The 11,033-nt window shown below is 38.5% G+C and overlaps 1 protein-coding gene across 2 annotated transcripts in view; it reads left to right on the top strand.

Moving 5' to 3' along the window:
- The first annotated feature begins 8,427 nt into the window (after positions 1-8,427).
- Positions 8,428-11,033, top strand: part of MEI4 (meiotic double-stranded break formation protein 4) — a 145,332-nt gene continuing 142,726 nt past the window's right edge. For both annotated transcript variants that reach the window (XM_039379137.1, XM_039379135.1), the window contains exon 1: positions 8,428-8,800. The gene's annotated coding sequence lies outside the window, so the exon portion shown is untranslated. The remainder of the gene's footprint in view (positions 8,801-11,033) is intronic.

The raw sequence follows: 11,033 nt of genomic DNA, 5'->3' as shown, positions 1-11,033 counted from the left end.
ATTAGAGCATATTTAGGTACCTTCCTTTCCTTTGCAAAGGAAGCCTTTTAAGCTTGCTTTGGAGATTTTAGGCATACTTTAAAATCATCTACTGTCTTCTCAGTACCTCCCTCCCTTTTCTGTACTCAATTCTGCTTTCATTTAAAAGGGTCAGACTGCTGCTTATCAAAGAGTCATTTAGGCTGGAAAAGGCTGTTAATATCATCGAGTCCAACTGTTAACTGTTTTCAACCCCTCTGACTTCTACTGATGCATCAGCAGTTTCCAGTGAATTACTTATCAGATTTGCAAAAGGCCAGAGAAATGAAGAAACAAATTACTTGCATGTCTAATCACGAGCATGTTTAATATGACCTTGAAATGGGAGGACTGGATGAAATTGTTCTAGGGCTCTTTTGGTGAAATTTCTACATTTGGATATATTTGAAGCTAAAGGGCACAATTTTACTTTCTGTAATTTCAAGAACACTTGGTGGGCACAGCCAGATGAAGGAAAGCAATAGAGAAATTTAAGAATATTTATTCAACAGTTTTAGATAATTTCAGTCTTTGCAGTTTGATAATAGTAGCTTATACAAGCAGTAGCTTCGTTAAATTATACACTATTCAGATGGAGGTGATTTGCAAATGGATGTATCTCTGTAGGAAAAGTTTGTGTGGGTTACTCTAAAAGCCAGAAATGTGATAATATAGAAAATTAACAGCAAATGATCTCAGGGACCAAAACCAAATTTTGACAAAATAAGGACTAAACCCCACTGTCATTTAAATAATGTAACTATGTATATTTACAGTTAAATTCCACCCACACTACTTACATACTGGATAGCATTTTTTGAATATCTGAAACGTGTTAAAGAATTTGAGCATCCACCTATTGCAAGCAGAAAAAAAAGTATCAGGTTTTTAAAGACTCAAGGAGTTGTAGCATAACCACAGGCCACAGAATTTTACCAACCATACTCCAACTCAAGAATTTATGACTGGAGTGAGAATCAGGCCATAAAGGAGGCAGAGGAGCAATGTATTTTATCAGCCCAGCTGAGATAGTTGGAAGAAAAGCAGAAAAATCCTCAGAGGCAGAAGAGAGAGGTCTTCAGCAGGTCACATATTCAAATGCTGACCCACCCCAACTCATTCTCCCATATCTCTTTGTAGTCTGCTTCACTGGTAAAATGCTTCCTCTGGTGAAAATTTCCATCTTTTTTTTAACATGAACTTGTATGCCTTTGGTGTTCAACAGTTGGTCCTTCCATGCTTTTTGTCTGTTAAATTAAAGACTACCTGGTACCAAATGACTTCTGCCAATATAGTTTTTAATAGCCTGCAATAAGATTGCCTGCAATCAAGCTTCATTCTTAACCTCTTTCTACGGGTTAAACAGACTTGCTGTCTCCAAGTCTTTGTATTCCCATTCCTACTTTTTGTGATATTTGACTTCTCAGTCTCATTAGTTCTTCCTACACCATTCACCTAAGTTGTTTCTCTTATGTTACTTGAAGTTTTTGTAAGAAGATTGACAGATACAAATATAGATAAATATGAGGTATATGGTAAGCATTTATATCTTTATATCTAGATACATAGATAACAGAATTATATATCATATGTAAACATGTATGTGTGATATATATAAATATATGTGAAAGGCAATCATGAAAAGGAAGGGAAGAGTCTATTGTTCATGATCATGATGGTTAGTATAAGAAATAATGTGAAATTGCAGTCAGAAAGTTTCTTACAACACATTTGGAAAATTTTCAGATTGGCTGGAGAATAGTAAAGGTCTTAAGCTGTCTTACTTCTTGGACAAAAAAAACCCCTAAATTCATATAAAAACAAAACTGCACGTTTTATTTTAAAATATACATATATAGTATAGCTGCTCGCTAGTAAATTGCAGATGTACTCTATCATTTTATAAACTAATCCATGGAAGCAAGGTGGGGGACAATTTCAAAGAGAAGCTGCATCTACCTTTGCTGCATTGGCAAAGCAAAACCACAGGCTGACCTGACCCAGCACTGGCACAGGTCTGCTCTCCAGAGGATGTCAGGCTGGATGACTTCCAGAGGATCCAGCCAGCATTTCTATACTTCTTTGCATTAATGCAGCAGGATTTCTGGACATAACCACAAGGGATTAATAAATAGTGATGACAGAATTGTGGAAAGGTAACTTTAGCTATCAATGCAATGAAGATATAGACTTGCCCTTTTAAGTATTGTATATAAGCAGGAGCAGGGAGAATCACCATTTGTGTTAAAATCCCAGCAGGATTTGGATCCTGCTTTGTCATGCCACTGGCCAGCACCACATTTTAACAAAGTAAGAGTGACCTGATTCTGGTAGTCTGCTGTTTGATTTTCAGAACAAATTACTGTAAAATCACAGGAATTAGAGAAAATAGGGATTGGACTAATGAAGTAAGAGATATGAGGGAGTGCCAGGAATGTGGAAGAGCTCAGTGGAAACCAGGAAGCAGCAAGCTTCTCACTGATCCAAATGCAGTTAAAGGAGAGATATGATATTCTGGAAAGCAAATTTGATGGACTAAAGCAAATCTACTTAAATTACTGATCAAGGCAAAGTTTTGCCTTAGCAGGTATGAAAACAAAGTGTTATAATTTTGTTGCCATTATTGTTGTTTCTAGTAATTATCCAATACAATTTGATAAAGATTCCTTTTGTACTAGGCAAGCCCTGTGGATCCTGTGATCTTCATAAGAATTTTCATTTAGCAGGAACACTCTGTGCCTTCTTTTCTAACTTTTTTTTTTCATGCTAATACAGTATTTGTATGACAGTACAGCTCTTACTAATCTAAGGATTTAATAAGAGGTTTAATTGCAGAGGCGTTTTTCTGAAAAGCAGAAGGATATTTATTTGCTCCTCAAATAGCCCTGAGGAATGTTAAATGAAGATGTTTATAGCATGAGATTAATATTGGGTTTAAAGGACTTCAAACCCACTTCAGCAGAAGTGGGTTTGTAACACAGTGATGAAGTAAAGAATTGTTTCATTTGTTGCAGACAAGTCAAAAATTTGAGTCTTTGGTAAGCTTGGAAATTAGCTTGAAGTAACACATTCGAGTTTAGCTTTTCTCTGATAACCACCTCCCTGATAGGTGATGTGATCGTATGGTGCAAAATGCACTTTTTCATGGTATGGGAATCTCAGCAAAGTCTCAAACCTGTTCACCCTGTCTTGGCCCTCATTAGTGAGAATAAAAGACTCACAATCTCTCTCTGGTAAGAGAAATGTGGGGGTCAACATTTAGCCACTAATACATGTGGAGAGCCTGGTCTGTGCTGATGAGTGCTGTTAAAAGCATTACAATCTGTGCTGGGGAAGGACAGGATTTGGTGCTACACGTCGGTCTCTGCTGCAGCAGCAAAAAAACCAGGGAGGCAGCCTTAGCCTAGTTGCCTCTGCAACTGAACATTTGCAGCATACATTAGATTTTCCCTATAAAAGTGTCTCTGTCGTCAGAATGGTATAAAGGATCCTAACGTAAGTGAAACTCAAACCCATATTGCTCATTACAATAATGTTAATTTGTTACAAAAGGAAGTACTGCTGTTCAACACTGTGCTAATGAAATGGTGAGGTGTATTCATCTTGAAACGGGGAAAGGACACCAAAGCAATTGATTAGAAAATAAGGAACATTGAAAAGACGTATGTTTTATAAACCAATGTTAAATATGGGCAGTAGGCTTTGGCTTCAGCTCTACAAAATTCAGATTTACTCCTCATTAAGGAAAAGAATATAATTTTTTTGTTGTTGTCACCTGACACCAGAAGAGTCATTTAATGAATCATAATTAGGTTTTCTTAGATGTAAACTGAAAGGGAAAACAAAACTGTACAACCTCAATAGTGTGGGACATAGAAACCTGATATGTTACCCTCCAAATTTTCAAGATTTTGTTCTGTTTGCCAGATGTCATTCTGTTCTCCATTGCTTTTTCAATGTCAATGGCAAAATCCAGCCTTACTTTTATTTAATGTAATACTTGGTGATGGCAACCATGGATGTTACATAGTCAGAACTATGCCTGAAGACCAGCCAAAGGTAGGAAGTCATATTGCACTGGACTTGAGATTTATGTAGGCGACAATAACAGTTACTTTTAAAACAGTGAGTGGAAATAAAGGCATTTCTTATTGTGGTTTGTCTTGGTTTTCTTACACTAGGAAGTCCAGTGATAAAGCTGGTTACCAATAAGGCAGTGATAGCTTTGAGGATCTGGATATTTCTATTCATTTGAAACAGTCAGAAAATATTTCAAATCTTTGAAATAATCTAAAAAAACCTGAACTCCTCTTGTAAGGAAAATTGCAGGGATCATAAATCAGTGCTTTTCTTAATCAAACTATAAATTTGTTTCTCTTGAAATTTATTTTAAGAAAAAGGAACTGGCACATGGCTCAGACATCTTCTGTTTTGTCAATATAGGCTGCTTTGGGATCCTTCTCAGATCAGAAAAATGAGCAGAATTTTTCTCAATGTGATTAGGAACTTCTACAATTCTGCACCCTCTTTCATCTCCTCCATTTAAGCATGTGCCATTTTGCTGAAAACTCCTCCCTCCTCCAGCCATCTCACCAACAGTTTTCTCTAGGCTACAGTCTCCGTGTTGCCCCTTTCAGCTCTTTAATTCTTTCTTCCTTATTGGTTTTTATGAAGTCACTCTTTCACTTTTATGAGAAGTCTCCTTGGCATGTGCCTACCATGTTCTTGAACTTTGTATCTTCTCATGTCACTGTGCCATTCCCCTTCCTGTTCTTCCATCTGCACATTCAGAAATCAATCAGCACCGATTACCCGCTACAGGGGGTTCAGAGCTGCAGTTTTGAAAGAAAAATTGTGGAGGAATTCAGACTTCAAAGGGGGTCACATTCTGTTGGATCAATTTGGACTGAGAACATTGGAGTAACTTACTGTTCATTGAGATTAATGCTCCCACCAGTCAATTGCTGAATAACTCAGAACTTGCACAACACATTTAATTTCAAGCCAGTAAAGTACCCACTCTGACCTCTCTGGAAAAAGCTAAATGGTATCAACAAAAGCAAGGGAAGGCTGTTAATTTTATTATCGTTTTTGCTGGCAAATAAAACACTGGAGAAATCTAAAGGTTTGTGTTCACAATCTGGCATATTCAAATAATGCAGATGCTTGCACAGAAAACTACTTAAATGGTTAATCGGCACGTAGCCCCAAAATAATAAAATATCAAGCCAAGGAATCTTTGGGGTCACATTGATTTGTTTAACAGTTGATGCATTTCATATGATCACAGCAAGCAAACAGAATTGATTTAGAGATGCTATTTATGGAGATCAGCTCACCAGGAGTTGTAACCATTCAGCCTCCTAGAAGACTGTCTCATGCTATATTACTAACGTGCAATGCAGACTGATAGATTTCTGTGATTACTTACCCTGTCCATGGCACCAAGAGATCAGTACCACTATGCCTTTCTGGTAAACTTTATGATCCCGTTTCTTTGCTTACCGTCAGCAGATCATAGAAGAGTTTCTTCTTTTGGGAAGTCCAGCTTGAATCAGGAGAAATCAAAATGCAAGGGCAGGGAGGGAACTGGGGAAAGCAAAGTTTGAGAAAAGTGAAAATAAAGTCTGGAGGAGGTGATAGCAAAGCACTGGAGTGTGGTGTTTTCAGCACAATCATAATGCTTAGGAACTCACATACCATTAGTAACAGACATATTTAAAAAGAAAAGTAAATTTTTAGTGCTTGGCTCTCAGATAATTTTGGGGGTTTCTTGAAAGTTTTGGAAATTGATTTGTCATTAAAACAGATTTGAAAAAAATATTTTGTAAACAACAGAAAAGGTGTGTCTGGTACAGAGTATTATGTTGCCTTTGAAACCTAGATACAGAAGAGATATTTTAATGGGATTCACTGCTTGTGTAGCTTAGGAAAAGAATAACATAGACTTATTCTTGTAAGTTGTGTGCTTCACCAGAAACCTCTCTAACATCCAGAAGAAGCATTTAAAAAACACATTCTTTGAACTGCAGTTTGCAAAAACAACAGTTGGTGGCACTTTGAAACAATTTTTATTTCTAAATGCATTTGCTGATTGTAGGTGTGTAGAAGATTACATTAAAATATTAAATCACTAGTCTGTAGTGATTCAGATTATGGTAACGATACAGAATTTATCAGCCGTCTTCTGCACAGCACACAGACAGCTTGCTTAAATTGAATCTGAAGATCTACATTTGTAAAAACAAGGGAAGGTGCTCAGGAGATTAATTCTTCTTAAAAAATGTCATAGAGAAATTACCAGAAGACAGAGTAATGGCAAATGGAGAGGGGGAAGTCACTGCAAATGGCATAACTTGCTCTAGTCTGCAGAGGCAACATAGCCTGTAGCAGTGTGGTGTTTCTGTGAGCAGCTTGCCTTCACTGAATTTACATTTTGAAGGGTTTTTTGTCATGGCACTGATGTGCATGGTATGTAACATGCATACAGATTTCTTTTTTAACCAACACCCACTAGGTAAACAGATATTTCCCGGAATGTGAGCGTGAAGAGCAGAGAGAGACTGCCATGGCTGTTCCAGAAGAACCAAGTATTTATCCATGGTGTCCCTGTTAATCAAGTGCAATCACACCACCTGCACAGGTACTGCTGCATGTCTGATATCACAAGGGGAAACCTGGGCATTTCTGGGGAAAACTGATGGTTTGAAAGATACACTTTCTATATTATTGCACACCTTGTCTGAATACGTGACATTTAAAGTAATTGAGAAGAAAAACCTCTTTCCTTAGAGATCATATATGAGCCTTTCTTCCACAGGCCAGTTTCTTTTGGGCCATTTCAATTACAAAAGAGAGACATCACCACTTGGTCACAAAGAAAGCCCTGAATACCAGGATGACTTGATGCATTAGCTGCTGCCATTTGTTCAAAGGACTGAAAGACCAGACCACAGCTGGTGCTTGGCAATCTTTACAGCTTGGCCAAAGGCTCTTCAGTGCCTTCTGTTTCCTCTCCAATTCTTGCATATTGGAAATGAGAAGTCTATGTCAACAGAGGGAAATAAATCTGGAACCACTGCTGGGCTTTGCCCCTCCCCATCATATTCCAGATCAATTGCAAATGATTCCTATTTGCCATCTTGGCCCTGAATATGTTGGTTTTGCTAGTTTAATCCATAAGTGATTCTTACTTAGCTTTCTAAATGATGTATTTTGCACTTATTGATAGTTCTTTGTATTGGTCAGTTTGGGTTCTGTGGCAAAACGTTTCTCTCAGCTTCAGACACAGTGCTTGATGCATCTACAAATATGGTCTTGCCTGGGTATATTTTGTTGCTTTCCCATTTGATTCCACAGGGCTGTTTGCACTGAGGGGAGAGCTTGCAATATCCAGTATGCTAAGGCAAATCTCCTTGTTGGGAACAGTGATGCTGCCTGGCATTTTAAATTTTCCATAATGTGTTGCTAGATTTGGTGTAACTGTGAGCTAAATACTGATTTGAAGTGTGCTGGCTTTCATATACTTCCCGTGTACCTCAGCTTTTGCAATGTTCTTGCTTCAGCTGTATTCACATGGTGCTTAGGCAGCCCAGCAGTACCTACAAGTTTTGTGCCTTAGTAACTTTCTGCATGCTTGATACCCCTGCACTCCCTTCCCTGAATCAGTATACTTCTTTCAGTCTGAGAGCACAGCTCTGCTTCAGTTTGAGGTAATGTTTTGAGGCTTTTCAAAGTTCTCTCCATGCCTAAATCAGGAATTTGGACCTGCACCCACAAGACATGGTTTGCCAATGCTAATGTTATTTTCTTGTATGCCTGATCCTGTGCTTGCAGAAGGCTCAGGAAACCTTTGTTTAGGTCTTTGGTATACCTGCCTGGATGGCTAATCAATTTTCACACACTGGTGCTTTCAGTTCAGATATGAATGCAGAAATGCCTATTTCCTCTCTGAATTTTACCTTGCCTGCAAATAGACTTATGACCCGCTCTTTAACTTGGCTGCTCTGCTAGCCAAAGTAGTAATTTTGGGCTCAGCAGTTACTATCCTTCATCACATTTCTGACCTGCAGGCTTAATTGTTTTTATTATGTGAGATATAATTCTTTTGATCACATTCTCTCTCTGAGTGGCTGTATCAGCTGTACAACTGTGTACCTGTTATTAATATTGGCTCTGAAGTGCCTGTTCTGAGTAGGTGTAAATCAGGGGCCCCTCCAGGGCTTTCTGTCATTATATTAAATGGACTGGATCACTCTCATCCTCCTTTATTCCTTCTTTCTCTTTGTCCCTTCCCTTCCTCTCGTTACTTCCTCTCTAGGCCAGGTGCCAAAAATGCTGGAGAGGCAGTATCTCAGCTATCAGCTTAAATTGTCAAACTGGCATCTACCTCTTTCATTTCAGAGAGCACTGTGATTGAAATTCCTTTTATTTTAGGCAGCGGTAGTATTTTAAACTCAGAACTATGTAAAGAATTGGCGATAATGCTGAACTGCTTTGCTGCGAAGGGATGGTTACAGACCAAGTGAGGAAATATTTGCATAAATCCTATGTAGGCAGATTCCCACCTAGAAAAAGCTGTTGTTTCTGCCAAAATATTCATAATCTCTCTGGCATCCACCACAAGACAATTGTCAGACTTTATTGGTCTGATCAGGAAAGGTTTTTGCTTTCATTTGGTGCCAGCATATTTCCCTGACAGTGATGTGAGATATCACCAGATGAGTTCATTGACCCTGGAGATGCCTATGCAGGGAATCTCCTGTCATCTTCTTCAGCAGAGGTGAGTGGAAGTCTGCAGTTGCTCCCGAGGAGGATGGGTTGACAGTGTGCTCAGTTTTTATGAAGTCTCCAGGTTGCATGAGCTGGCATTAATGCTTAAGCATTGCAGGTGGCAGAATGAGTCTGGGCTTTGCTCTGGAGCCAGAGCTCTGAGATGAGAAAGCTGTGCCATGTCCCAGCCGGGGAAGCTCAGCTTGAACTATGCCTTGTGCAACATTTCAATATTTTTATTGACATGGCTAAAAATCAGGGATTTCAGGGACACACGAGTCCCAGCTTTCTGTTTAACATTTTGTTAACCAGGTGGTAAGTAAAACTCTGATTCTGCATTTACTAAACCAGAGAAACTTGCTTCACAGTTGCTGCACACTTCTGTTGTGTCTGTTTCATCAAGCATTAGTGGGCAATAGCAGGAGAGAGGAGAAGATACAGATTCTAACATTTCTATATGGACCTGGCTGTGCTTGTTTGTGGGCAGCTTCCAGACGTGTTAATGTTCAAACTATGGGACTGCAGTGGGAGAGGTGCTTGCTGGAGAATTATAAAAAAAGTAGGACTTTCTTTAAAGAAAGTAGTAAGATATGTTTTCTTTTGTCAGTTGTTATCAACTAATCAAGAATATTCATGAGCGGGAAGCCTAAGGATGAGGCTAAAAGGGAAATGCTGACTGTACAGAAAGATGGAACTTTGCCTCAGGTAATCTAAGTGATGGTTTGCAGTCTGAATTACTGGCAAGGAGAACAGTGAGGCACCACGTTATCTAGTAAGGCTAAGGGAGGTGTTTTCTTAAGGCTCGTTATGGAGTTGCTGACCTTACCAAAGAAGGACTTATCATACTATACTAAATGTGTAAATTGAAATTTATAGGACAACAAAAGGGAAATGTGGTATCTTTTGATTTGTTAATGAGGAAATACTGTACAGCATGTCTCATAAGCAGTATAGCAAGTCTCACTAAGCATTATAATTAAGAGGGAATGCAGAATTATCCTTTGGGAGATGGACCATTTTGGGAAACTGATCATCTCTTGCATGGGAAACCTCTTGCACAGTGTCAGCATTGATTGGTTTGTTTGGTTTCAGTGGGAAAACATTTTCTCAACGTTCATATTTTTTGCAGAACTGATACTTAAATTCTCAGCCATCTCCTTGACTGCTGTATTCTCTGACTGAAAATATCTATTTAAATGCTTTGCTGCATCCTCCCAGCAACCTGTTCTGATGGATAGCTCCCTGCCCAGGTGATACCAGAGATGTGTTTGGCTTTTGCAGATCTAAGAATGAAATACAGAGTTCTTTTTCCATTTTATCACGAATTCAGCTGCCAAGGCCAGCATCTTCATTGCCCCACTTTATCATGCATGGATGCTAAATCTAGTATTTATAGGCAAATTTCTGATGATGAATATTTGTATGTCACTGGCAGAAATCCGCCTAATATGCTCCCTCAGAAATAGATTTGCATTACATAACCTCACCTAATCAGCCATAATACTATCAGTACATGTATGCAGTGCAGCTCAAAAAGAAATGAAACATTTATTTTCAAGTAACAACATAGGTTACAGTTGTGAGTCTGAAATTATTAAAAGCTGACTTACAAGGTGGTATATTTTTATCACTTACTGTTTGGGATCCAATCTTAGTTGTCTGTTAATGTTAAGAAAACAAGCCACAAGTGATGTCCCAGTAAAATAACACAAAGAAATAATAGCTGATTCCTATAGGTGGTCATACATTAAAAAAACTAGAACAGCTTCTTCCAAAATGGAAAATTGTGTATGTAATGTGTAGACCTAGCCTTAGACAACAAGCTCATAGGTCCTGTTGTCTCTTCTGCAAAGGATTTCCTACCTGGCAGAGCCGTGGCCCTGTCACTGAAGGCTACTCATACAAGTAAAGAGCTACATGATATGCAATTGTCTCTTGTCTGTCTAAAACCAAAACAAGCAAACAAACAAATTATTTGCATAGAAGAAGGTTCTTAAATAGAAAAAAACCCACAACCCACAGATGAACAATATTATGATATCTCTTAACCCTGTTGAAACCAAAAGGTCAACAAAAAAAACCCTAAAAAATTTCTCTTGTTGCTGAAAAAGCACAGGCTTTTGCAGACACTGTCAGATTTTTCATTTCACTGGTCTACCTGGGTGAGACAGTCACTCAAAAATGGGATCAATGACTTTCATCAATACCTCACCCAATATTGTAGAAGATCATCTATCATTGTC

This window comes from Pipra filicauda, unplaced genomic scaffold (genome assembly GCF_003945595.2).
Source record: "Pipra filicauda isolate LSUMZ 115617 unplaced genomic scaffold, ASM394559v2 scaffold157_size4220110_pilon, whole genome shotgun sequence".
Taxonomy (NCBI): domain Eukaryota; kingdom Metazoa; phylum Chordata; class Aves; order Passeriformes; family Pipridae; genus Pipra; species Pipra filicauda.
Note: the sequence above shows the minus strand (reverse complement) of the source record. Positions and strands in the feature narration are given on the sequence as shown.